Raw genomic sequence first — 22,271 nt, forward strand, 5'->3', positions numbered from 1 at the left:
AACGTAGTCCGGACCGGCCAGCCGTGCAGAATAAAACTGCACAACCTCCTCAAGGCGGCCAGGGTGAATAGACAGCACTGTGCCCCTGACACCAACCCCCGTCCCACACACCCATAACCCGACCCCCCCCAACCCGGATGGCGGCCGAACCCCCAACCTGCACCACATGCCGACACCCATACCGGCCTCCATGGCCGGGCGCCGTGGCCACTGAGGCCACCAGCTACCCAGCCCTTGGGCTGCAAGAGCCGGACTGTCTAACACTTTCATCGCCTGTTACCCCCCCGCCCTCCCCCGCCCCCCCCACCCAGGAGAATGCCACGCACAACCGCCGGGATGGGAGCAGACAGGAGGGCGTCCGCCAGACATATGGGGTCTCACCATGGAAGAGCAGAGGGCCCTGGATGAGGTCGGCAGCCTGGAGGAAAGGGAAGTCGCCGTGGTGGAGTTTGGCTGCGGGTGAGACCCCGCTTAGTTGCGGCTCCCCATGACACGTGTGTGAACCCCCAGCACAACACCACCATCACCCCCACACCACCCGAGCCCCAACACTGCCCCCCCCCCCCTCACCAATGTCCACACCCGCTTCAGCCTGGACTCGTGGTCTAATAAGGCGCCTTGTCTTTTGTCGTACAGGACCTGCTGGGGATGGGACGGGTCCATCTGGCTTCTCCTTGAGGTCATCCGAGCTACTCAGCCTGTTTCCCACCCCCCTCCCTCCAGGCCCTGGTAACCTGTAATCACTTCTCTCTGTGTCCTACCTCCTCTCTCTCTCCCTCAGCAGCCATGACGCTGGTTTCATGATTTTTAAAAGCACAGGTGAACGACACCGTCGGGAAGTCGGCCCATTGGATGTGGAGAATCGCGGAGGCCCCATAGTATACTGGGACGGGCCCGCTAATGATATGCAAATGGTGCTTACTGTATGTGTGTTCCGGTACGCATTGACGGCGCATTTGAGGTGTCGGAGAATTGCGATTTGTCATCAAATCGGCGCCCGCGGCGATTTTGTCGTCATATCCGATGTTCTGGCCAATCCTGTTTCATGATTTTGGCATCAGCCAACAGAGTATCCCGCACCCTAATCTTTGCCGCATAAAGCAATTCCTCTGTCTGTTATCATTTACAGGCTCGTCCCTGTTAAAGTGGCAAGGTTTCAATGGAATGCACTGATGTGTTCGTCATTGATATCACTGTAAATGCCAACCCACCTGAAATAAACTTAGGGGTTAGCAAAGACATCTCCCTCTCATTACTCATTCCCACTGGAAGTAGCTTCGCAGCAGGAGGTGTTAAGTTGATATAGTGCCAGAGAGACATTGCACAGGGTTTCCCTTCAAATGACCATTAGTTTTAGGAATTCAGGATTCTAAATGGATTAAAATAGGCCTGTGTGCCCTATACATAGATAGCTACTCAATAGCGTTTGCTGACCGAGAAGGTTCCACATTGATTTCTCTGCTCATTATTACCTCAGAAGATTGACTTCCTCATTTGTGTTACACAATGTCCACCCCACACCCTCCCAATCTCAAACCTCCCCCTTCCCAGTACGGATACTGCCTGGCGACAGAGGTGACAGTTGGAGGCTTTTGCCACTTAAGCCAGGCAAAATCCTGGAACTAACAGCACTGTGGGTTCACCCATACCTCAGGGTATGTAGCAGTTCAAGAAGGCAGCTGACCATCACCTTCTCAAGGGCAACTCGGAATGGGCAATAAATACTGGCCGAGCCAACAATGCTCACATCCCGTAAATGAATTTTTAAAAGACAGCTCATATTATACCAAGAAGGGAACTAATGATCCCTTCAGTCCAGCACAGGGTTTAATTTCCTTCTCAGTAGTTCCTGATAAATAATGAAAGAATGTGATCTCACGCTATAGAACGTCAAGATTGACGGGTAGTTAAGGAGCAATTGATGGAATGCAAGGCGCACTAGATGTCCCTTATGGAAGTTTTCACAATTTCATGTGTTATGTGCCAGAGTTTAGAGAACCCCAAAGTGTATCCTGGAGCTCACCTGACCCACAACTTTTACTAGATTGTGGTATAGGGAGCACACAGCCCACTCTACAGGTGTGGTACAGCGGAAATGGCAAAGTATTTTTTTAAGCAAAACAATGTTTATTCTATGAACTCAAGTTAACCTTTTTAAAACATACAGTGAACATCTTAGCAACCATTAATTCAAATACAACCCCCAAAGACTACAACACTAAGTAATCCTCAATAACTTCCCAAACAACATCCCGAAGACAGAAGAAACACCTTTTAACAGAAGCACATCAGGTTTACATTCACTACTGAAAACATTTATAATTCTGAATTCACCAAATGATCAAGAGATGGTCTTTTCATGGCAGAGTGATCAACCGTACACGACGGCGCGGAACAGCCCCGGTCCCGACCGATTCAGGCCCTGACAATGGGCCAGGATCGGGGCCGCGTCATTGACACGCGCCAGGCCTTGTCGCCCGCGTAAAAGCGGCGCCGCATAGATGACGCGGCCGGCGCCGCATAACGGGCGTCATCTGCGCATGCGCGGGTTGGCCGGCCTGCGGCCCGCGAAATATGACCGGGCCGTTTCCGCCGCTTGGGAGAATCGTGGGAGGGCGTCGGACCGGCGTCCCTGGATATTTTGGCGGCACAGGCGACTCTACCAACCGGCGTGGGAGTGGAGAATCACGCCCGTGAATTTTGGTTTGGTTCCTGTCATTTCGAGAGTTTTATTTTCCAATTGTGTCCTCAGCTCATAATTTTGACTTTGATTTTGGCTTGGAATTATGTTTCTCGTAGACTGATAGTCTCCAGTTTTCTTTAATTTACCTGGTATTAGCAAATTCACACCTAGAATTGTTACCAAATTCAACTGAACCTCTTACATTCTTTTCGAGCTGCTCACTAAGATAGTTACTTTCAATGAAGGTGTGAGATATTGTTTTTGGCTTCATTCAAAATCCTGTTTGCCTTGTTTGCTAAGCCTGCTTGACAAAGGCTATCTGCATTTTACAATCCTTCCCTGGCAGCTGCTGTCAACCCTTTGTGAGATCTTTCCCTGTATTCTCTCATGTTTCTCTCAGACAAGATATTGCCAGACTTCCATGTTTCAAATGACACATCTTTCCATATTTCCAATAACAAGGTAAAATTTGATCCTTGATCCGATTGTATTTCTGTGGGTAGTCCATATCTCGAAAAGAATTTCAATAACTCCTCCACAATCTTTTTAGCTGTAATATTACGTACTGGAATGGCCTCTGGAAACCTAGTAGACACATGCATTATTGTCAAAAGATATTGATTCCCACTTTTTGTTTTAGGAAGCGGTCCTACGCAATCAATTAGGACCCTTGTAAAAGGTTCCTCAAATGCTGGAATGGGTATTAAGGGTGCTGGTTTTATCACTGCTTGAGGTTTCCCTATCCCTTGACATGTGTGACATTATTGACAAAATTTAAGTACATCTTTATGTAGTCCAGGCCAATAAAAATGTTTTTGGATTTTAGCTGGAGTTTTCCTTATTCCCAAATGACCTCCCACTGGTACCTCACATGCAACTCGCAACACCTCGCTTCTATACTCGTTCCAGCAGAGGGCAGTAGAGCAGAGCTGCTGATTGGCTGTTGCAGGGGAAATTTGCATACGTCAGTGTATTTGCATACTTTAGATGGGTCCGTTTTTGTCTAATGTGTGCAGGAGGGTTTCCTGACACAGTATGTAGATAGGCCGACGAGAGGCGAGGCCATATTGGATTTGGTACTGGGTAATGAACCAGGACAGATGTTAGATTTGGAGGTAGGTTAGCACTTTGGTGATAGTGACCACAATTCGATTACGTTTACTTTAGTGATGGAAAGGGATAGGTATATACCGCAGGGCAAGAGTTATATCTGGGGGAAAGGCAATTATGTGCGTTGAGGTAAGACTTAGGATGCATCGGATGGAGAGGAAAACTGGAGTGGATGGGCACAATGGAAATGTGGAGCTTGTTCAAGGAACAGCAACTGCATGTCCTTGATAAGTATGTACCTGCCAGGCAGGGAGGAGGTGGTCGAGCAAGGGAACCGTGGTTTACTAAAGCAGTTGAAACATTTGTCAAGAGGAAGAAGGAGGCTTATGTAAAGATGAGACATGAAGGTTCAGTTCGGGCACTCGAGAGCTACAAGTTAGCTAGGATGGACCTAAAGAGAGAGCGAAGAAGAGCCAGGAGGGGAAATGAGAAGTCTTTGGCAGGTAGGATCAAGGATAACCCTCAAGCTTTCTGTAGATATGTCAGGAATAAAAGAATGACTAGGATAAGAGTAGGGCCAGTCAAGGACAGTGGTGGGAAGTTGTGCATGGAGTCCGAGGAGTTAGGAGAGGTGCTAAATGAATATTTTTCGTCAGTATTCACACAGGAAAAAGTCAATGTTATCGAGGAGAATACTGAGATTCAGGCGACTAGACTAGAAGGGCTTGAGGTTCATAAGGAGGAGGTGTTAGCAATTCTGGAAAGTGTGAAAACAGATAAGTCCCCTGGGCCGGATGGGATTTATCCTAGGATTCTCTGGGAAGCTAGGGAGGACATTGCTGAGCCTTTGGATTTGATCTTTAAGTCATCTTTGTCTACAGGAATAGTGCCAGAAGACTAGAGGATAGCAAATGTTGTCCCCTTGTTCAAGAAGGGGAGTAGAGACAACCCCAGTAAATATAGACCAGTGAGCCTTACTTCTGTTGTGGGCAAAATCTTGGAAAGGTTTATAAGAGATAGGATGTATAATCATCTGGAAAGGAATAATTTGATTAGAGATAGTCAACCCGGTTTTGTGAAGGGTAGGTCGTGCCTCACAAACCTTATTGAGTTCTTTGAGAAGGTGACCAAACAGGTGAATGAGGGGATAACAGTTGATGTGGTGTATATGGATTTCAGTAAAGCATTTGATAAGGTTTCCCACGGTAGGCTACTGCAGTAAATATGGAGGCATGGGATTCAGGGTGATTTAGCAGTTTGGATCAGAAATTGGCTAGCTGGAAGAAGACAAAGGGTGGTGGTTGATGGGAAATGTTCAGACTGGAGTCCAGTTACTAGTGGTGTACCACAAGGATCTGTTTTAGGCCACTGCTGTTTGTCATTTTTATAAATGACCTGGAGGAGGGATTAGAAGGATGGGTGAGTAAATTTGCAGATGACAGAATAGTCGGTGGAGTTGTGAACAGTGCGGAAGGATGTTACAAGTTACAGAAGGACATAGATAAGCTGCAGCGCTGGGCTGAGAGGTGGCAAATGGAGTTTAATGCAGAAAAGTGTGAGGTGATTCATTTTGGAAGAAATAACAGGAAAACAGAGTACTGGGCTAATGGCAAGCTTCTTGGCAGTGTGGATGAGCAGAGAGATCTCGGTGTCCATGTACATAGATCCCTGAAAGGTGCCACCCAGGTTGAGAGGGTTATTAAGATGGCGTACGGTGTGTTAGCTTTTATTGGTAGAGGGATTGAGTTCCGGAGCCATGAGGTCATGTTGCAGCTGTACAAAACTCTGGTGCGGCCGCATTTGTAGTATTGCGTGCAATTCTGGGCGCCGCATTACAGGAAGGATGTGGAAGCATTGCAAAGGGTGCAGAGGAGATTTACCAGAATGTTGCCTGGTATGGATGGAAGATCTTATGAGGAAAGGCTGAGGGACTTGAGGCTGTTTTCGTTAGAGAGAAGAAGGTTAAGAGGTGACTTAATTGTGGCATACAAGATGATCAGAGGATTGGATAGTGTGGACAGTGAGAGCCTTTTTCCTCTGATGGTGATGTCTATCACGAGGGGACATAGCTTTCAATTGAGGGGAGATAGATATAAGACAGATGTCAGAGGTAGGTTCTTTACTCAGAGAGTAGTAAGGGCGTGGAATGCCCTGCCTGCAACAGTAGTGGACTCTAAGGGAATTCAAATGGTCATTGGATAGACATATGGACGATAAGGTAATAGTGTAGATGGGCTTTAGAGTGGTTTCACAGGTCGGCGCAACATCAAGAGCCGAAGGGACTGTACTGCGCTGTAATGTTCTATGTTCTATACCCTACCTGCAATACTACTTGATGAACTTCTGCCACTTTTCATTTGCCTGCATATGTAAAGGTCTCCATTTTCTCATCAAGACATCACTTTTACGGTAGCAACACTCTGATATCCACTCAGATTCCTCTTCCATGTATGCTTTCTGATACATCCGTTTTATTTCCAAATCTTTCTGTTCTAACTCCGCCAATTTTCCTGAACTAAAAATATCTGCCTCATCCTCCACCTGTTCTTGTTCTTTTTCAACCATCTGATCAAAAATCTTTCTGATAATTGCACTTCAACTTCATCTTCACTCTTTGATTTCTCTTCTTGTCTTAACCTGTGACTTTGCGATCTTGTTACGACACAATCCGGAAAAATCCCAGGATATTCGTCCTTCAACACTTCAGTTGTCTGATTTTCCACTGGCTTATCAACCAGAGTAGGCATTACTCCCACCTGCGATCCAGCTATATCATTACCCAAGATAAACTGTATTCCTGGACAAGATAGTTTATCCATTACTCCTACTACCACTTCACCACTCTTCACTGGACTTTCCAACCTTACCTTATATAATGGAACGCTACTCCTCTCACCCTGAATTGCACATATTACCACCTTTACTGGCAACATTCTTCCCAAACTACATAATTCCTCATCTCTTACCATTAAAGATTGACTAGCCCCTGTATCTCTTAAAATTGTGACTTCTTTACCTGCTCCTCCTGATACACATGAGTAAACTTTACCCACACAAGTAAATTCTTTAAAGAGATCTGGCACCTTCTTATCAATCACCTCTTGATCAGGCTGCACAATGGTTTGCACCGTCTTCGCTTCACTTGGGCTTTCCTTTACCACTTTAACAAACCCCACTGCCTTATCCTGTTTTACCACATCAGCCTTCCCAGTGCTTTTCTTCAACCACCAACACTGTGACTTTACATGGCCTAGTTTATTACAGTGAAAACATTTGAAACATTTCATTTCTTTTCCACCCTCCTGGATTTTTTTTTTAAATCTGAGGTACACTCTCTTTATTATCTCCCATCAGATCACCTTTACCTTTACCACTTGAGTATTTCTCATGTCCCCAGTTTCTATCCCTCACAGGCTGAATCTGCTGTCGGAAACCAAGCTTTGATTTATGAACTGATTCATAATAATCTGCCATTTCTGCTGCTAATCTCGCAGTTTTAACCCTCTGCTCTTCCACATGAATTCTCACTACATTAGAAATTGAAGTTTTAAACTCCTCCAAAAGTATAATTTCTCTGAGAGCTTCACATGTTTGGTCTATTTTCAAAGCCCTTATCCACCTATCAAAATTACTCTGTTTGAGCCTTTCAAACTCCATGTATGTTTGACCAAATTCTTTCCTTAAATTTTTAAACCTTTGTTGGTAGGCTTCAGGCACTAGTTCATATGCACCTAAGATGGATCTTTTCACCTCCTCATACGTCCCAGATACCTCCTCCAGTCGTGATACAAACACTTCACTAGCCCTACCTACCAGCTTTGTTTGAATCAGGAATACCCACATGTCCTGTGGCCATTTCATTTGTTTAACCACTTTCTCAAATGAAATGAAAAAGCCTTCTACCTCCTTCTCATCAAACCTTGGCAATGCTTGGACATATTTAAATAGATCCCCACCAAGCCCGATCTGTATCTCCATTTCTCTTTCTTTTTCTAGCATCGCATATTCAAGCTGCTTTAATTCTTTTTCATGTTCAAGTTGCTTAATCTGCAACTGTATCTTTGCCATTTCTAATGAGTCAGACTGTATCTCAGGCAATTTTGAATGTTTAGCCACCGCCACAATTACCTCATCTTTTCGCATTTTGTCAGGTAATGTTAACTGCGATGTGTTTGCCAAATCAAACAGTCTGCTTTTAGTCTCTGTCCGTAAGGTACTGCGTGTGACCGTCTCCACCCCCAAAAGCTTCAGAGCCTCTGAAAGAGCCATTGTCCACAACACATTCTCCACTTAAACTAAAATACCACATCTGAAAAGCAACCACAATATGCTCACCCCTCACTGTCTTTAGGTTCACTAAGCCAATCCAATAGATAGACTTTTATCCCGAACGAGCCCCCAATTTGTTATGGGCCAGGGTTTATAGTTTTTCATAGAATTTACAGTGCAGAAGGAGGCCATTCGGCCCATCAAGTCTGCACTGGCTCTTAGAAAGAGCACCCTACCCAAGCCCACACCTCCACCCTATCCCCATTACCCAGTAACCCCACCTATCCCCATTACCCAGTAACCCCACCCACCACGAAGGGCAATTTTGAACACTAAGGACAATTTAGCATGGCCAATCCACCTAACCCGCACATCTTTGGACTGTGGGAGGAAACCGGAGCACCCGGAGGAAACCCACGCAGATAACCCCAAAGTGTATCATGGAGTTTATCTGACCCACAACTTTTAATAGATTGTGGTATGGGGAGCACACGACCCACTCTGCATATATGGTGCAAACAGAGCTTTGTAGTACTTTTAAATTAAAATAATGTTTATTCTAAGAACTCAAGTTAACCTTTTTAAAACATACAGTGAACATCTTAGCAACCATCCATTCAAACCAACCCCCAAAGAATACAACACTAAGTAACCCTTAATAACTTCCCAAACAACATCCAGAAGACAGAAGAAACACCTTTTAACAGAAGCACATCAGGTTTACATTCACTACTGAAAACATTTATAATTCTGAATTCAACAAATGATCAAGAGATAGTCTTTTCATGGCAGAGAGATCAACAGTACACCTGCTCTGTCTGGCTTCAGCTCCAACACTGAAAACAAAACTAAAACACACCCTGCAGCAAACAGCCTAAAATTAAAGTAAAAAGCTGCCAGACAGCCCAGCCCCACCCACTCTCTGACATCACTGCAGTAGTAAACACCCATTTCTTAATGGTACTCTCACTACAGATATTTATATACACACCCATTTATAAACACCCATTACTTAAAGGTACTCTCACATGACACATGAATAAAAAAGGCTTTTGTTTAATTAATATGCAGCTAGTTGGAATGTCAATTACTGCATTCTGCAGGTTAATGCCATCAGCCTGGGAACTTTACGGCAAGCACTAATCCGCCTTGGCAACCCTGATGACTCAAAATGCATCAAGGTGTTGACTGGTGATTAGGGCTGTCCTCTGAATTCATGGATTGAGAATCACTCAGACTTTTACAGACAGAAGGGGAGAAGAAATATAATGAGGCTCCTGGGTTTACAAGGAGTGTGATGGAGTAGACTTTAGGCAGTCTTGCTTTCGCTACCTGAACAAATCTGGCGGAACCGCATTGTAGAACCCAGTGAGAATTATTAAAATTATTTCATGTTATTGCATATTCTGCACTATCACAGTAAACAAACAACGGCTTGCAGCTTTGAGAGACTCCTGCGCCGAGGATCAAAATAGGCTGAGGGAGGAAGCACATTCATTTCCCAAAGTAGGAGACGGTGTATCAGAAGGTAAAGGAAATGCAACAAGGCAGCCAGAACCATAGTATGCATTGTATGCATAGATAAACTCCAACCCCTGAGGTCATGTCACTGGAATAACATTCACCAAAAGTGAATGCAGAATTAATTAAATCTATACAGACAGTAAGACATAGGAGCAGAATTAGGCCATTTGGCTCACAATATTCACACAGGGATCTGACCAGAGCTTTATACAGCCTCAGCAGTACATCCCTGCTCTTGTATTCTAGCCCCCTCGAAAGGAATGCTAACATTGCATTTGCCTTCCTAACGGCCGACTGAACCTGCACGTTAACCTTCAGAGAGTCCTGAACTAGTACTCCTAAGTCCCATTGTACTTCAGATTTCTGAAGCCTTGCCGCATTTAGAAAATAGTGTATGCCTCTATTCTTCCTGTCAAAGTGGCATAATTGTATTCCACCTGCCACTTTTCGCCCGACTCTCCTAGCCTGTCCAAGTCCATCTGCAGTCTCCCCGCTTCGTAAACACTACCTGTCCCTCTACATATCATTGTAAACCATCAAAAACAACACAAGAAATACAGTTTCATGATCAATGTCAACAAGACACAGGTGATGGGAATGGGTGGAAAGCCCTACAAGGTTCTGATTAATGGAGTTCAACTTGAACAAGTTGATACCTTGCGCTACTTCACTGCCTGTCCCATTGAGAGACTAGTCAACATTCAGATAATATCTATCCATGCCGTCTTGGGTCTTCCCTCTGTGTGTTTATTTGAAATTGGGCCACTCATCTCAAAAGGTGTAAATTCTGCCAAAGAAATTTGAACTAGACTTAACAAGGGTTGTCCCCTGCATTGTAAACTCAGATGTCTTCTGTAAGCCCTTTTGTCATTGGTGACAGTGTAAGGGTCAGAGCATCATGAAGAGCGATGGGGCTCGAGTAACAACACTTGAAATGAAAGCACTCAGAGGAATATTATACGTGTCATGGACTGCCAAACAGACAGATGAGTGTGTGCTTGAGAAAGCTGGTGTCAAGAGGAACCCGTTTGTGGTAGTGGCATCAAGGATGCTGACTTATTTTGGAGACATGATACAAACAAGAGGGATGTATTTGGAAAAAGGGGTAATGCAAGGCAAAACACACACAAGGAAGACCCAAGATGGCATGGATTGATAGTATCTGAATGTTGACTAGTCTCTCAATGGGACAGGCAATGAAGGCAGCAGAGAATAGAAAACAGTGGAGAAAGATTGTTCACGATGCAGCAAACCCTTGGAACGAACAGGGAAGAAAGACATCACAAGTTGCTATTTACTAATATATCTGCCATTGATTTCAACTCATTTACTTGCTGCAGTCCCTAACCTGCTACTTCCAGGAGGTGATCTCTGAATGAGGTGAAGCAATGTGCAGGCTCGGTGGGTTGGCTATGCCAAAATTCAGGTAGAATTACGAGGTTTCAGTGAAAGGCTGAGGCAGTGGGCCTGGGAAGGTTGCTATTTCTAAGGGTTGGAGCAGTCTCGATGGGCCTGCTGCTTGGTAGGAATTCTATGATTACATGAGATACTGTTGGTGCTTATATTAGGGATCACCTAATCTCTGGTGAATTGGGCTGAAATGAAATACATGCCAGCCGAAGAAAATAGAAAACGTGGCACGGTGACACAGTGGTTAGCACCGTTGTCTCACACGCCAGGGTCCCGGGTTCAATTCCCACCCTGGGTGACTGTGTGGAGTTTACACTTTCTCCCTGTGTCTGAATGGGTTTCCTCCGGGTGCTCTTGTTTCCTCCCACAGTCCAAAGACATGCAGGTTAGGTGGATTGGACATGCTAGATTGCTCCTCAGGGTGAGGTTACGGGATAGGGATAGGGCCTAGGTAGGCAGGTCTTCCAAAGGGTCGATGCAGACTCAATGGGCCGAATGGCCTGATTCTGTACTGTAGGGATTCTATGATGAATAACTGGTTGGAAAGATTCCTTTGGGATCTAAAAGGTCTGAGAAGACTATTCAGTGAAGCAACTGTCCCCCATTTCAGTTTCAATGTCAAATTAAGTGATATTTCTAAAGCTGCCTTGTGCAGGAATTGGGGATGGACTTAGGAAGTAGAGCCATTGTCACTCTTCTGAGCAACAAGAACATCTGTGGTTACTCCTTGCAGATTGAAGGCACTGAGGTGCTGCAAGGAGTAACCATCAAAAGAGATTTTGAGACGTGAATAATTCTGTTCGTTCTGTAATAACACGTCTCAAAATCTCTTCAGTATCTAGCATTGTTGATGCCGCCAATATTTCTCAAACTTTTCCCTGCTGTTTTGATGACCAGTAATTTCCTGGACTCTAACTATCACCAGGGTGTTCTTTGGGCCTTGAGAATCATGTAATTCTTTGCAATGTAGGTAGTGGATTCAGCCAACTTCTCTATCATCTCAACCACATGTGTAAAATTGTCTCCACTGTTTTCACAAGATATTGATGTTCCTGAATCTTTGTTCTTTTGAAGACTATGCTTCTGAAAGCTGGGTCCCTAGGCATCTCAACAATGGGTAATTGCCTCAGCACCAACTTTGCTCATTATCTGCTCTACAAAAGGGAAACTCTGCTGCCTCACTACTTCTTCCTCCTTAGAAGTGGCTGGGCTGGTGCTGGAGCAGATGAAATACTGTGAAAAACATAATGAGACTATGGCAACAAGAATGGATCAAAAGTTCCTGGGATTTAGTTTAAAAACTATGAAATCGGAGCAGTAGTAGACAATATGATTCTGTATTTTCATGGGATGTGTGCATCACTGGTTAGGGCAGCATCTGTTGCCCATCCCCAATTGCCCTTGCACTGAGTTGCTTGTTAGGCCATTTCAGAGGGCAGTTAAGAGTCAACCACATCGTTGTGGGTCTGAATTCACATGTAGGCCAGGCCGGGTAAGGACAGCAGATTTCCTTCCCTAAAGGACATTACTGAACCAGATATTTTTGCAACAATTAATGTTCGCTGTCGTGGTCACCATCATTTTTTTGATAAATATTTTAATTAGCTTTTTCAATTTTTTAAACATAATTTACATTACATCTATTTAACTAACAATTAATAATCCCTCCCTGAACCCGAAAACAATTTTGCCTCACAGCGCCGAGGACCCGGGTCTGGGCCCTGGGTCACTGTCCGTGTGAAATTTGCACGTTCTCCCCGTGGCTGCGTGGGTTTCACCCCCCACAACCTAAAGATGTGCAGGCTAGATGGATTGGCCCCTTAATTGTAAAAAAATAATTGGGTACTCTAAATTCATTAAAAAATACAAAAACAATTTATCAACTAACTAACTACCGTTTTAGCTGCTGACTGAGGCTAATTCGTTAAAGTGAGATATGAACAGATACCATCTCTTGTGAAACCACTCCTCATTATCTCCTAAGCTAAATGTAACCTTCTCTAGGCTTAGAAACTCCATTAAGTCTCCCAGCCATACTGATGCACAGGGTGGAGCAACTGACCTCCAACCCAATAGGATCGGCCTCCTGGCCACCAGCGAGGCAAAAGTGATTACCATCATTGAGACTAGCTTTATATTCCAGATTTATTCATTGGATTTAAATTCCACCAGCTGCCATGGTGGATTTGAACCCAAATCCCTTGGTTATTTGTCTGGACCTCTGGCCAGTCCAGTATCATGACACCACCATCTCCACAATGTCCAAAACGTTCATCACGTGAAAGCGAGATCTTGTTTAACTGCGAGAGTGACGGTTCCTGTTGGAAAAAAAATAGTAGCTGTGTGTAAGGGCATTGCAAACGTTTAAATATACATGGCAAGCTGGCATTACATATGTGAGCCTTGCATGGTGTTTGACAATCTTCTTTAGCCATCTCACTTGTAATCTCAGTAACTCCCATTATTTCTCTTGTCTGTCTCTTTCCTGCAGCATATCCTGGTGTGAGCTGAAGGACTTCAGTAATTGCGTTGCTTTTCTCTGGCACTGACTGTGCACGACTTTTCCATTTGTAAAGATTCAACACAATGCAAAAGGAATGTGAGTGGCATGAACATACTTTCCCCTCTGCCGCATCACCCACCGCACATCTGCACCTGCATCCCTGCCCCCTCCTCCACTCCTCCCCCACCAAGTGCACTGTCTCTAAATATCAACTGTCCTTCAGGACCAGCAGAAACGATTGGGATAGGCTATGGGAGTTGACAGAGTTGTGAGGTAACATATTTCTTCATTACACCGAAGCAATACAAAAAAGTAAGGAGGTGAGAGAAACATCTATCCTTGGTACAGTTTGTGGTTTCAAAACATTGTCGAAACATACCTCTTTCACCCCCACCCCTCCACCCCCGAATGAGATTCTCGCTCTCTTCCTGTGCTATATACTCATTCCCCGGTTGGTGGAGGAGGCACTCGGTGCCTCAGCTCCGTGAGGCTTGAATCAGCTTCAAACAGCACTCGCTGACCTCAGTGCCTAGGGATTTCTCCCTTCTGGGCATTACTTCAGTCAGTGAAACACATAATAATCTGAAGTGGCACAGCACAGGTCACCAGAATGAGGCGCAGGGCTGAAAGGTGTGGTGTTGGGTGTTCTAACACACAGAAGAGCCAACACAGTTGCATATGGTACAACGCTTGTTTATTTAAACTCACTATTTACAACTTGGTCTTTGCACTCTGCACGTGGGGGGCTCCCTGCTTGTGGTGTTTCAACAGCTCTTTCATGCTTCCTTCTCCCCAGACCTACTGACCTCCAGGTGTCGTGCTCGTGCTTTTTATGTGGTTGGTGTTCTTGTCTGTGATTGGTTGTGGTGTTGTGTACTCTGATTTGCCTGTTAGTGTGTCCATCATGATGTGTGTGTTTGAATATCATGACATCCCCCCTTTTTACAAAGATATGTGCCTACGTGGTAATAAATATGATCGTGACGTGAGTGCATCTAAGAGTGTGTGTGTGTCGTGTGCAGCATGTGTCTATGACGGAACTATGTACATGGGGCGATGTCGAGTGCGTCACATGAATCCAGTTGTACCATAACATAACAGAAATGCGAACGAGAGAAGAAGAAAAAAAAATTTTGAACAGTTGTCCAGTCAGACGACATCTGGAACGATAAACAACAACAGGTTATCATGTAAAATTGTCCAACTTATTAAACATATGAACTGTATTATAAGTCCATTCTAATGGGTTTGCGACGAATTCGGGTTGACCGCCTTAAGGGTGGATCAAGAACCACCGGCTGCTGTGCAGGCATGGCCATGGGTGGCGATGGAAAGGGCGTGATGTGCGGCAGCTCCACAAAGTCATCCTCGGAAGCCTGTTGAGGATCTGGCGTGTTGTGTGGCTGTGAACGTGGAAGTCGGCGAAGGGCGCGCCGATTGCGGCGACGCACGGAACCATCCGGCATGCGAACCAGGAACGAGCGGGGAGCCACTTGTCGGAGGACTTCGGCCGGTGCTGACCAGCCACCATACGGTTGATGGACGCGTACTTTGTCTCCGGAGGACAGGGGGGGCAGGTCCGTCGCTCGTGTGTCGTACCGACCTTTCTGGCGATCACGCTGCAGTTGCATGTCCCGAAGAACCGCCTCATGGTCTGTTGTCGGTGCCAGGACGGAAGGTACCGTCGTCCTGAGGGAGCGACCCATTAGTAGCTGCGCTGGCGAGAGGCCCGTGGATAACGGGGCCGATCGATAGGCCAGCAAGGCAAGGTTAAAGTCCGATCCGGCATCAGCCGCCTTGCACAGGAGCCGCTTTGCGATGTGGACACCCTTTTCAGCCTTCCCGTTCGATTGTGGATGCAGAGGGCTGGATGTCACATGAGTGAAACCATATGCTGCGGCAAAGGACGACCATTCACGGCTGGCAAAACAAGGTCCATTGTCTGACATGACAGTCCTTGGAATGCCATGGCGAGCAAACGTTTCCTTGCAGGCCCCAATGACTGCGGACGACGTCAGATCATGGAGAGGCATGACTTCCGGGTAGTTTGAGAAGTAGTCTATAATAACAATGTAATCTCTGCCGAGCGCGTGAAATAGGTCAACACCCACCTTCGCCCAGGGGGACGTCACCATCTCGTGTGGTAGAAGTGTTTCCGGAGGTTGCGCCGGCTGAAACCTCTGACAGGTTGTGCAGTTGAGCACCATGTTGGCTATGTCTTCATTAATACCCGGCCAATATACCGCCGCCCGGGCCCTTCGTCTGCATTTTTCGACACCCAAGTGGCCTTCGTGTAGTTGACGAAGAATCATCTGGCGCACACTGTGTGGAATGACGATCCTATGCGATTTCATAAGGACCCCGTCTATATTGGTGAGATCATCTCGCACATTATAAAACTGGGGGCACTGCCCTTTTAGCCACCCTTCCGTCATGTGGCGCATCACTCGCTGCAGCAGAGGGTCAGTCGCCGTCTCTGCGCGTATGTGGGCCAGACAAGGATCATCAGCTGGCATATTTGCTGCTGTCAGAGTCACGTGTGCCTCAATTTGACGCACGAACCCCTCCGCATCTGGTGGTGTGCTCACTGCTCGGGAAAGAGTGTCCGCCACTATGAGTTCCTTCCCCGGAGTGTAGATCAGTTCAAAATCGTACCTCCTGAGTTTGAGTAAGATGCGCTGGAGGCGAGGAGTCATGTCGTTCAGGTCTTTGTTAATGATGTTGACCAGGGGGCGGTGGTCAGTTTCGACCGTGAATCGTGGCAGGCCATACACATAGTCGTGGAACTTGTCCAGTCCAGTTAACAAGCCCAGGCATTCTTTTTCGATTTGCGCGTAGCGCTGTTCGGTAGGGGTCATGGCTCGTGAGGCATACGCAACCGGGGCCCATGATGACGTGCTGTCTTTTTGCAGGAGTACCGCTCCAATACCAGATTGGCTGGCGTCTGTTGAGATCTTTGTAGGGCGAGTCGCGTCAAAGAAGGCCAGCACTGGTGCCGTGACCAGTTTGTGCTTGAGCTCCTCCCATTCCTGCTGATGCGACTGGTGCCAGTTGAATTCCGTCGATTTCTTTACGAGATGGCGCATGTTTGTTGTATGAGAAGCCAGGTTGGGAATGAACTTCCCAAGGAAGTTGACCATGCCCAGGAATCTTAAGACAGCCTTCTTGTCAGCCGGTCGTGGCATGGCTGTGATGGCGCTAACCTTGTCTGCATCGGGACGGACCCCGGACCTTGAGATGTGGTCCCCGAGGAATTTCAGCTCCGTCTGGCCGAAAGCACACTTCGCACGGTTGAGACGCAGGCCATTTTGCCGTATGCGGGTGAAGACACGTCGAAGACGATGCATGTGTTCCTGCGGAGTGGTGGACCAAATGATGATATCGTCCACATATACACGTACCCCTTCGATGCCTTCCATCATCTGCTCCATAATGCGGTGGAATACTTCAGATGCCGAAATGATGCCGAATGGCATCCGGTTGTAGCAGAATCTGCCAAAAGGGGTGTTGAATGTGCATAGTCTTCGGCTGGCCGGGTCCAGTTGGATCTGCCAGAATCCTTTGGACGCATCCAATTTAGTGAATATGTTGGCTCGCGCCATCTCGCTGGTGAGGTCTTCTCGTTTCGGGATGGGATAGTGTTCCCGCATGATGTTGTTGTTCAGATCTTTTGGATCTATACATATACGGAGCTCGCCAGAGGGCTTCTTTACACAGACCATGGAGCTGACCCATGGCGTGGGCTCCGTGACCTTGGATAGGACCCCTTGGTCCTGAAGAATCTGCAGTTGTGCCTTGAGGCGGTCTTTGAGAGGCGCAGGAACCCTGCGAGGTGCGTGAACGACAGGGATGGCGTCCGGTCTGAGTCGAATCTTGTACGTGTGTGGCAATGTCCCCATGCCTTCAAAAACCTCCTGGTTGTGAGCGAGGAGGGAATGGAGATTCGCGTGGAACTCAGCATCCGGGAAGTCGGATATCTCATCTGGAGAGAGAGACATGATGCGCTGTACCAGGTGAAGGACCTTACACGCTTGTGCGCCCAGTAACGAGTCCTTTGATGAGCCCACAACTTCGAAGGGGAGTGTGGCCGTGTACCTCTTGTGAGTCACCTGTAGCTGGCAAGATCCTACGGACGGGATAACGTTCCCGTTATAGTCAACCATCTTAAGCCGGGATGGTGTGATGAGTGGTTTGACCTTCATGGCCTGGACTGCAGAGTAAGCAATCAGGTTGGCGGATGCGCCGGTGTCCAGACGGAAGGCGACGCGCGATCGGTTGACCGTCAGGGTGGCACACCACTCATCGTCTGGATTGATGGCATTGACCTTGTTGACATCAATGACGGCAACTCTGAAGTCATCCTGGTCATCTGCATCACTTAACTGGAAGTCTTGATGCGTGGGCTGGACGGTCCTGACTCGTGTGCGAGGTTGTCGAGGATGCGCCGGATCCATGGGTTGAGCCGCACGACAGCGGGCTGCGTAGTGGCCTATCATGGCACATCTGTTGCACTGTTGGTATTTTGCAGGACATTGCCCTTTTAAGTGTAGACCTCCACACTTGCTGCACGTCATGACGTCACGGCGTTCGTTGCGCCACTGCGCATGCGCAGTGCGATCTTGCGGTGGGCGCGCCTGCGCAGTGCGTCCCTCGTTGTGGCCGTTATTCTTGGCGCGCACCTGCGCGGGAGACCGCGAAAAGCGCGGGAAGCGGCCGCTGTCGTCCGGGCCGTGGGGCGGGAAGAAATCGACGGCCTGGATGCGTTCAACGTCGTGGGCGGCCTGGCTTGCCGATTCGACGGCTGGGGACCCCCTCCGTGCCAACTCGGACGCCTGAAATCGGGCAAAACGGCAGGCAGCATTCTCATGGAGGACACAGGCTTCCACAGCAGACGCTAAGGTGAGGCTCTTTATTTTAAGAAGCTGCTGGCGTAGGCCACTGGAGGCAACGCCAAAAACAATCTGGTCCCTGATCATGGACTCTGTGGTGGTGCCGTAACCGCAGGACTGCGCCAGAATCCGGAGGTGCGTCAAAAAGGGTTGAAAAAGCTCCTCCTTACCTTGCAGGCGTTGCTGAAAGATGTATCTTTCGAAAGTTTCGTTTACTTCAGTTTGAAAGTGCTGGTCCATTTTGAGGATGACCGTGTCATATTTGGCCTGGTTTTCGCCTTCCTCGAACACCAGTGAATTAAAGACATCATTTGGGTGGGGGCCTGCGTAGAAGAGGAGCATTGCAATCTTCGAATCATCCGAGACATTCTGTTTTTCGGTGGCACGGATGTACAGGTCAAATCGCTGCCTGTAGAGCTTCCAGTTGGTGCCTAGGTTCCCCGTGACTTGCATCGGCTGCGGTTTGCCGGTGTGGTCCATGTCCAGAATGGCAGGTTGGTAGGCAGGTATCGATCCACTCCTGTACCATGTGGTGTTGGGTGTTCTAACACACAGAAGAGCCAACACAGTTGCATATGGTACAACGCTTGTTTATTTAAACTCACTATTTACAACTTGGTCTTTGCACTCTGCACGTGGGGGGCTCCCTGCTTGTGGTGTTTCAACAGCTCTTTCATGCTTCCTTCTCCCCAGACCTACTGACCTCCAGGTGTCGTGCTCGTGCTTTTTATGTGGTTGGTGTTCTTGTCTGTGATTGGTTGTGGTGTTGTGTACTCTGATTTGCCTGTTAGTGTGTCCATCATGATGTGTGTGTTTGAATATCATGACAAAAGGGTTAAATTCTGAGGACATGGTGTAACAACTTGGTTTGTAGTGCCTTGAGTTTAGAAGAGTCTGGGGGTGGTTATCTAATCGAGTGACTAAAGGATTTGACAGAGAAAGAGATAAAGCATTTCCTCTGGTGGGGTATATGCCAGAACAAGGGGTTATAGCCATTCTATCACTGTTGGCGAGAGAGGAGTGAAATGAAGAGGAATGTTTACACACAGAGGAACCCACTCCACTGTAACACTGTTTGTAGCACAATCGATTATTCACGAGACGAATAACCCAATCAAAGGCTTTATTAAGCAAGAACTGTTCCCCAGCAGCTTAGTGACAGAATGCGGCTGCTGGGAGAACACGGGCTCTTATACTCTGCCTTACTGGGTGGAGCCAGCAGGCGGCAGATCCAATCAGGACCCAGTGTCTGTCTACCAATAGCCTCTCGGCATCACAGGTACCGTACTACCCCTAATACATACCACCACATTCACCCCTTGTTAAAAAGGAAACCGGCGGGGTGGTGGATCGCATGGTGGTAGGAGTTTACAAGGCTGGTCCTGGAATTATCTTCATACAGTGGCTATGCCTTGATCTCAACAGTTAACTATTTACAGATTTTGGCTGAATTATTTACAGATTTATTGCTTTGTCACACGTATTCCATGAGTTGAGTGGGTGCCCTGGTCGTCCTTGTCGATCGTCTCAGCCCCGGTGGTGGTGCAGGTGCTGGCTCGGGCACTGTCGTCTCTGGGAGCGTTGCGCTGTTTGTTCCTGTTTCGCTACTCCTGGGCGGGCACGGGAGATGGACCGATCCACCCGGGAAGGGAGCGGCCGTGGGGTGCGCCGGCGGGAGGGAGGGGGGTGATTGGTGTTGGGGAGGTGTGTGTGGTCCGGCGGGCACCAGGTCCCGCAGGGAGACCGTGTCCTGTCGGCCGTCGGGGTACACCACGTAGGCGTACTGAGGGTTTGCATGGAGTAGATGAACCCTCTCGTCCAACGGGTCCGATTTGTGCGCCCACACATGCTTTCGGAGCAAGATGGGTCCTGGGGCTGCCAGCCAGGTCGGCAGTGATGTTCCGGAGGAGGACTTCCTAGGGAAGACAAGGAGGCGCTCGTGAGGCGTTTGATTAGTTGTGGTACACAGCAGCGACCGGATGAAGTGGAAGGCATCCGGGAGGACTTCCTGCCAACGGGAAACTGGGAGACTTCTGGACCGTAGAGCCAGTAGGACGGTCTTCCAGACCGTACCGTTCTCCCTCTCTACCTGACCGTTCCCCCGGGGTTGTAACTGGTCGTCCTGCTCGAGGCAATGCCTTGCTGAGCAGGAATTGACGCAGTTCGTCGCTCATGAAGGAGGACCCCCTGTCGTTATGGATGTATGCGGGGGAACCAAACAGTGTAAAGATGGTGCAGAGGGCTTTAATGACCGTGGCCGCCGTCATGTCGGGGCAGGGAATGGCGAAGGGGAAACGGGAGTATTCGTCCACCACGTTTAGGAAGTATGTGTTGCGGTTGGTGGAGAGGAGGGGGCCTTTGAAATCCAGACTGAGGCGCTCAAAGGGACAGGAAGCCTTTATCAGGTGCGCTCTATCTGGCCTGAAAAAGTGCGGCTTGCACTCTGCGCAGATTTGGCAGTTCCTGGTGGCTGTTCAGACCTCCTCAACAGAGTAGGGGAGGTTGCGGGTCTTCAGAAAGTGGTAGAATCGAGTGACCCCCGGGTGGCAGAGGTCCTCGTGGGGGGCTTGGAGGCGGTCCACTTGTGCGTTGGCACATATGCCGCGGGATAGGGCATCGGACGGCTCGTTCAGCTTTCCAGGACAATACAAGATCTCATAGTTATAGGTGGAGAGCTCGATCCTCCACCTCAAGATCTTGTCGTTCTTGATTTTGCCCCGCTGTGCATTATCGAACATAAAGGCTACCGACCGTTGGTCAGTGAGGAGAATGAATCTCGTGCCGGCCAGGTAATGCCTCCAATGTCGCACAGCTTCCATAGGCTTGGGCTTCCTTTTCCACTGAGGAGTGGCGGATTTCTGAGGCATGGAGGGTAGGGGAGAAAAAGGCCACGGGTCTGCCCGCTTGGTTGAGAGTGGCCACCAGAGCTACATCGGATGCGTCGCTCTCGACTTGGAAGGGGAGGGACTCGTCGATTGCGTGCATCGTGGCCTTTGCGATATCCGCTTTGATGCGGCTGAAGGCCTGGCGGGCCTCTGTCGACAGGGGGAAGGCAGTGGACTGAATTAACGGGCGGACCTATTCTGCGTAGTGGGGAACCCACTGGGCGTAATACAAGAAGAAGACCAGGCAGCGTTTCCGGGCTTTGGAGCAGTGGGGGAGGGGAAATTCCATAATGGGGCGCATGCGTTCAGGGTCGGGGCCTATCACTCCATTACGCACCACGTAGCCGAGGATGGCTGGACGGTTGGTGCTAAACATGCATTTTTCCTTGTTATAGGTGATGTTCAGGGCGTTAGCGGTCTGGAGGAATTTGCGGAGGTTGGCGTCGAGGTCCTGCTGGTCATGGCCGCAGATGGTTACATTGTCGAGGTATGGGAATGTGGTCCGCAAACCGTACTGGTCAACCATTCGGTCCATCTCCCGTTGGAAGACCGAGACTCCGTTAGTGACGCCAAATGGGACCCTTAAAAATGGTAGAGCCGCCCGTCTGCCTCAAAGGCCGTGCACTTGCGGTCACTCAGGCGGATGGGAAGCTGGTGGTATGCAGACTTAAGGTCCACGGTGGAAAAGACCTTGTACTGTGCAATCCGATTGACCATGTCGGATATGCGGGGGAGAGGGTACGCATCTAGCTGCGTGTACCTATTGATGGTTTGATCATAGTCTACGACCATCCTCTGCTTCTCCCCGGTCTTTACAACTACCGCCTGCGCTCTCCAGGGACTATTGCTGGCCTGGATTATGCCTTCCTTCAGCAGCCGCTGGACTTCCGACCGGATAAACGTTCGATCCTGAGCGCTGTATCGTCTGCTCCTAGTGGCAACGGGTTTGCAATCCGGGATGAGATTCGCAAACAAGGAAGGTGGTTCAACCTTGAGGGTCGCGAGGCTGCAGATAGTGAGTGGGGGTGTAGGGCCGCCGAATTGGAACGTTAGGCTCT

Source organism: Scyliorhinus torazame, chromosome 18 (genome assembly GCF_047496885.1).
Source record: "Scyliorhinus torazame isolate Kashiwa2021f chromosome 18, sScyTor2.1, whole genome shotgun sequence".
Classification (NCBI taxonomy): domain Eukaryota; kingdom Metazoa; phylum Chordata; class Chondrichthyes; order Carcharhiniformes; family Scyliorhinidae; genus Scyliorhinus; species Scyliorhinus torazame.